The sequence below is a fragment of the Pongo pygmaeus genome, chromosome 10 (assembly GCF_028885625.2).
Source record: "Pongo pygmaeus isolate AG05252 chromosome 10, NHGRI_mPonPyg2-v2.0_pri, whole genome shotgun sequence".
Classification (NCBI taxonomy): domain Eukaryota; kingdom Metazoa; phylum Chordata; class Mammalia; order Primates; family Hominidae; genus Pongo; species Pongo pygmaeus.
Window position 1 is genome coordinate 78,726,382 of NC_072383.2, and position 6,157 is coordinate 78,732,538.

The following is a 6,157-nucleotide window of genomic DNA, read 5'->3' on the forward strand; positions in this document are numbered from 1 at the left end:
TGAAATTTGAGTGGAGAACAACACCTGGGATTTCAACAGAAACCCTACAGAAGCTCCAGTAAACTAGACTCTCCCAACAAAACATTTTTAAAAAAGTTGTGAAACATCAAATTAAACTACATTACAGAAAAAGAAAAATCCCAGCCCTTATAAAATTAAACCAAGTAAATGCATTTAATAATGTAACATTCACAATGCCCGATATTCAGTTAAAAATTACTAGGCAGAAAAAAGCAACCCATAACCAGGAGAAGGATCCATTATTAGAAACACACATATAAATAAAAATGGATATAATTAGCAGACAAGAACTTTTAATATAGCTATTAAAATATGTTAACAGGGGAAACAAATATAAATATTACTGGAAACTACAAACAATTAAAATAAACTTTTAAAGCTAAAACCCATAATAGCTGATGTCAGAATGCTACTGGATGCAATTAAGAGCAAATTAGACACTGGAGAAGAAAAAAATCAGCAAACTTAAAGAACAGGAATAGAAATCTAAACTGAAGCATAGAGACAAAACAGGCCTGAAAACACAATAAAGATTCTCAGTAACCTGTGAGATCAATTCACATTGTTTATCATAAGTGTAATCAAATTACAGAACTAGGGGTGGAGGAGGGCAGAAAAAATACTTGAAGAAATAATGTCCAAATATTTCTATTTGAAAAATATGAATCTATAGATTCAAGAATCTCAAAGAAATCTAGGCAGATAAGTGCACACACATGCATACACACTATCATTACTCTCATTTCTGTACCCACAATAATTTCTGCATAAGCACACACAGACACACACACACACACACACACACACACACCCACACACCCCTATACCAAGGCATATCATGATCAATTACTTGCATAATCAAGGCAAGTCACTGATAAAGATAACAATTTTAAAGGCAACCAAGAAGAGAGATTCCTGTTCTGGGGATGACAGAAAAGAAAATATTCTGGCTACTCTTCAGAAACAGTGCAAACCAACTGAAAATAGAATGACACATTCAAAGTGCTGAAAGCACTTCCTCAAACTGACCAAAAGCAATTACGAAAAAAGCTGGAGCTAATATTATGCTCAATGGTGAAATATTGAAGGTTTTCACCCTAACATCAAGAAAAAGGCAAGGATGCCTTCTCTCACAACTTGTATTCAACATTCTACTGGTGTTTCTAGCCATTATGATAAGGAAAGAAAAAGAAATGAATGGAATATATTGTGTAAAGGAAGAAATAAAACTGTTTATGTGAGTAGAGAAAAATATATCATGTATGAGAAAAATCTTAAGAAATCTACCAAAAAAGCTACTAGATATAACAAGTAGCTTTAAAAAAAGATTCACAGGATATAAGGTCAAGATACAAAAATCTACTTCTACACACTAGTAATGAACAACTGGAATATTGCAGTTAAAAATACCATTAACAATAGCATCCAGGGGCAAGGGAGAGCATCAAGATAAATAGCTAATGCATGAGGGGCTTAATACCTAGGTGATGGGTTGGTAGGTGCAGCAAACCACCATAGCACACACTTACCTATGTAACAAACCTGCAAGTCCTCACAGGTATAGAACTTAAAATTAAATTAAATTAAATTTTTAAAAAAGCATCCACAAACATGAAAAGCTTAGGATACATTTAACAAAGTATGTGCAAGATCGATATACTTAAAAGCCACTAAACATTAATGATGGGAATTAAGATTAAAATAAATTTCTCCAAAATTCATTTTCATAAACTCAAAACTCAGTATTGTTAAGATGTTAATTGTCTTCATATTGATTTATAGATTCAGTGAAATCTCAATAAAAATTCCATAGGACTTTTTTAAAGAAATTGATGAACTAGTTTTATAGTTTATATGTTGCAAAAGACCTAGAGTGACTAAACAATTTAAAATAGAACAAAATTGAAAGATTTACACTATAGATCTATAGATTCATTTACAGAAAAAAAGGTCCAAAAATAAACTTGCACACAGATGGTAAATTGGTTTTCAACAAAGATGATAAAATAATTCAATAGGGAACATATAGTCTTTCCAAAAACAGTATTGGAACAACTAGATGTCTATATGAAAAATCACGAATCATCACCTTTATGGGAATACCCATAAAGATTAAATTGAAATGGATCTCAGACCTAAATGTAAAGGCTAAAACTATTTAGCTTATGGGGATAAAAGTAAGAAAAATTCTTCATGAACTTTCAATAAGCAAAGATTTCTTAGAATATAAACCAAAATAAAACATCGAGGAAAAACTTGATAAGTTGTCCTTCATCAAAGTATAATTTCTTGCTCTTCAAAAGACACTGTTAAGAAAATAAGGCCAGGTATGGTCTCTCATGCCTATAATCTCAGCACTTTGGGAGGCCAAGGTGAGAGGGTCAATTGAGCCCAGGAATTTGAGACCAGCGTGGGCAACACAGGGAAACCCCATCTCTACAAAAAATTTAGAAATCAGCTAGGTGTGATGGCACATGCCTGTGGTCCCAGCTACTGGGGAGGTTGAGGTGGGAGGATTGCTTCTTGAACCCAGGAGGTCAAGGCTGCAGTGAACTGTGATCATGCCATTGCACTCCAGCCTGAACAACTGAGTGAGACTCTATCTCTAAATAAATAAATAAGTAAATAAATAAATAAGATGAAAAGTCAAGCCACAGGCTGGAAGAATAGGAGAAAATATTCACAATGCATGTAATAGGATACAAGTCCTGGTACTTATATCCAGAATATATGTATATTTACAAAGTATAACACACACACACAAAGATAGCCAATATGTCAAATGATATTTAGCACCAATACAAAAGATGTTCAATACCATTAGTTATCAAGGAAATGCAAATTAAAATCATGAGATACCATTACACACCCAATGGGATGATTAACATTAAAATTAACAAAATATCAAGTCGTCTTGGTAAGGATTTGGAGCAGCTGGAACTGGAAGTATAAAATGGTACAATCCATTTGGAAAACAGTTTGGCAGTTTCTCATAAAGTTAAACATACTACCATTATTACCATACTACCCAACATTACCACTCCTAGTCATGTATCTAAGAGAAATTAAAATATACTTTCAGAAAAGAAGTTGTATTAATGTTCTTAGCAGCTTTATTCATAACGGACAAAAATAGAGGGTCCAAATGACAATCAACAGGAGTAGATAAACAAGTTGTGGTCTATTTGAGCAATGAAATACAAATTGGCAATAAAATAAGAATAAATTGCTAATACACACAAGAGCAGGGAGAATTCTCAAAAACTTACGCTGAGTGAAAGAAGACAGACACAAAAGAGTACCTACTGTAACAATTCATTCTATGAAGTTTTGGAATAGTTCAAACTAATCCATAGTGATAGAAATTGAATAAATGATGACTACTTGGGGTATGGTATAAGTAGGGAATTGACTTTAGTCGACCCAAGGGAACATTTTGGGAATGATGAAAGTGTTCTCTATCTTGAATGGAGTGCTGTTTACACAGGCATATTCATGTGTAAAATCCCTTAACTTGTATACATACAATGACTGTTTTATTTTATGTATACTATAAACCAATACAATTTACTAAACAGAAAAATAATGAAAAAATAGTTTTGAGACATTTATATGCCATTTATATAATGTTTTAAAAATACAACAGGTAGTACTTTTTTTGTGGATGCATCCATCTTAGTACAGACATAAAATCATGGGAATGAATGGGACTGTAAAAATTCACATCAGAATCATGGTTTCCCCTGGCAAGGGAGCGATGAAGGTATGGAGATAGATTGTGATGGAATCAGACTGGGATACACAAGGGCTTCCAATGCATTTGTAAATTTTTGTTTTAAAATTTGAAGCCTATCTGTCAACATTGTCAGATTTGCTAAAATTAAGTAATGAGTAAAATATTTATTGTATTATGCTTTATAGTTTTTTGATGAATTTTATAATTAAAAAACAGGTAGTTTTAAACTTTAATAATTTATTAAAATAAATGAAAAGTGTTTATGGATTATTTTCACAATAATAATAATTCAAGCTCTCCTGGTTGAATGAGTACAACACTGAGAAAAATATTTACTTACTTCTGTTATATGCTTACTCCATTCCCAAAGCACTAACAATCAGTCTTTTAAACGTTTTAAACATTAAAACTTGATATGCTCCAAGTTCTTCCCAAAGAATTAATTATGATCCTATTCACTTAGTATTTATAACCCCATGAACTGCCTTGAAAAATATGATGAATTCACTTGCTGGACTCTGCCACTGGAACACAGAGTTGGTTTCACCAATCTGAGTGTACTACATTCAGAAAGTTGGTAAAGAGTAACAGGATTAGCACTGACTCCCTGGGCTATTAAATCAGAAGTTTTACCTACTTACGTGTTAAAGATTATACTTAAAATTGTGATATGAATAATTGTGATACATATAAAATTGTTATAATTTTAATTACTGTAATTAATAATAATCTTCTTTATTGAATCATTACCATGTGCCGGGCACTATTCTAAGGGCTTTACAAATATTAATTCATTAACCTCATGACAATTCTTGGATAATAGCACTAGGTGCTATTATCTGCCTTTTACAGATAGGGAAACGAAAGCAAAAAGAGTTTAAATAAACTGCCCTAGATTATACATTAAGTAAATGAAAGAGCCTAGACTTGAACACAGGAAGTATGGCTTCAGAGCCTGTAGTGTTTGCCACCATATCCTGCTATGTTACATGGAGACCACTAGATATATGATAATATCTCTAATCTTATCTACTTGGATGTAATACATACACATAAACTCTATGCCCTCTTTCAAGAACAGAAGCTTCTGGATAGTATCTGTAATAGCTATTTTATGCAAATTAAGTTATTCATGTCATATAGTCAGTGATAGTGCCAGCCTTTGTATTTGGGTGTCTAGTACTATACTCTTTCTCTTATTCACTATCTCATCCAATATACATTTGGTCCAAACCAAATTGTATGGTTTGTTTGCTCCAACTCTACACTTGCCAGATGTAAATCTAAGCTCTGAAACTCTGAGATTTAAGTCTAAATCTCAGCTCTGATCATTTCACTGATCTATTCAGTAGCCCTTCGTTGACTATTGAATTAAACTCACTTTTTAAAAATACCTTTCCACAGTATTCTTTTTTTTCTGGAACTAAACCAAATTAGAATATTTGCTGCTTACTAAAACACATCCTACATGTTCCCAAATACCATGCTTTGGCTCCTACATTTCCCTCAATAACTAAGACCTTTCTTAGAACCAAATTCTGAAGGCATTTTTGCAGGTTCTTATCCACTGGCATTCTCCATTTACTAGATTGTCAACTGCTTGTGAACAGAGACTAAGTTATTCTCATAATTTTATCCATGTAACACTTAGATAACATCTTACTCATGACAAAAACTCAAACAAATATGTTCAATTGACAGTTTGCCTTAGCAGAAGTAAAATAATGTCCGTGTGACAGTGTATTTTCCTACCAATTCACGCATGCTAAAATATCTTTGCAGTCAGGGAACAAACAAACACTTGTAGATCAAAGATAAATGAAGGTGAAAGAGCAGGGAAAACTGGCATACAGTGATTAATGTATCATTTGCTCAGGATTATCAGTTATCCAGAATGTAACCAGGAACTTGATAGTGTGTAAAGAGCCTTTAAACAACTGAAGCCAACAAAAAAGAATTCTGTATAATTGGGCAACTTATTAAAAAGTAGTTCATCAACAGTCTTTTTTTCTTACATTATAAATACTTCAACAAACTTGGTTTTCCAGGTCATGGCAATCCAGAAACAGCAAAATTGATGGCTTATATCCTTATTTTGTGCACACACACACATACACACACACTTCCTTATTAACAACACATATACCTTCAAAACCTAAAAATTTGGGACCATTTATTGAGATCCAACATATTTCAATAACCACTGGATAAAACAAAAATAAATATTACAACACCAGCCTCTGTATCTTTAAGAAAACATTTTTTTCTCTTTCAATTACATTATGTTTACTGTTTAAGGAGACAGAAATGGTTTTGACATATTCTTTAAAAGATCTCATCAAAACTTATTAGACTGAAAAGGTAGGGTAAGGCAGTTTCAGAAGAAAGCTGGAACAAGAT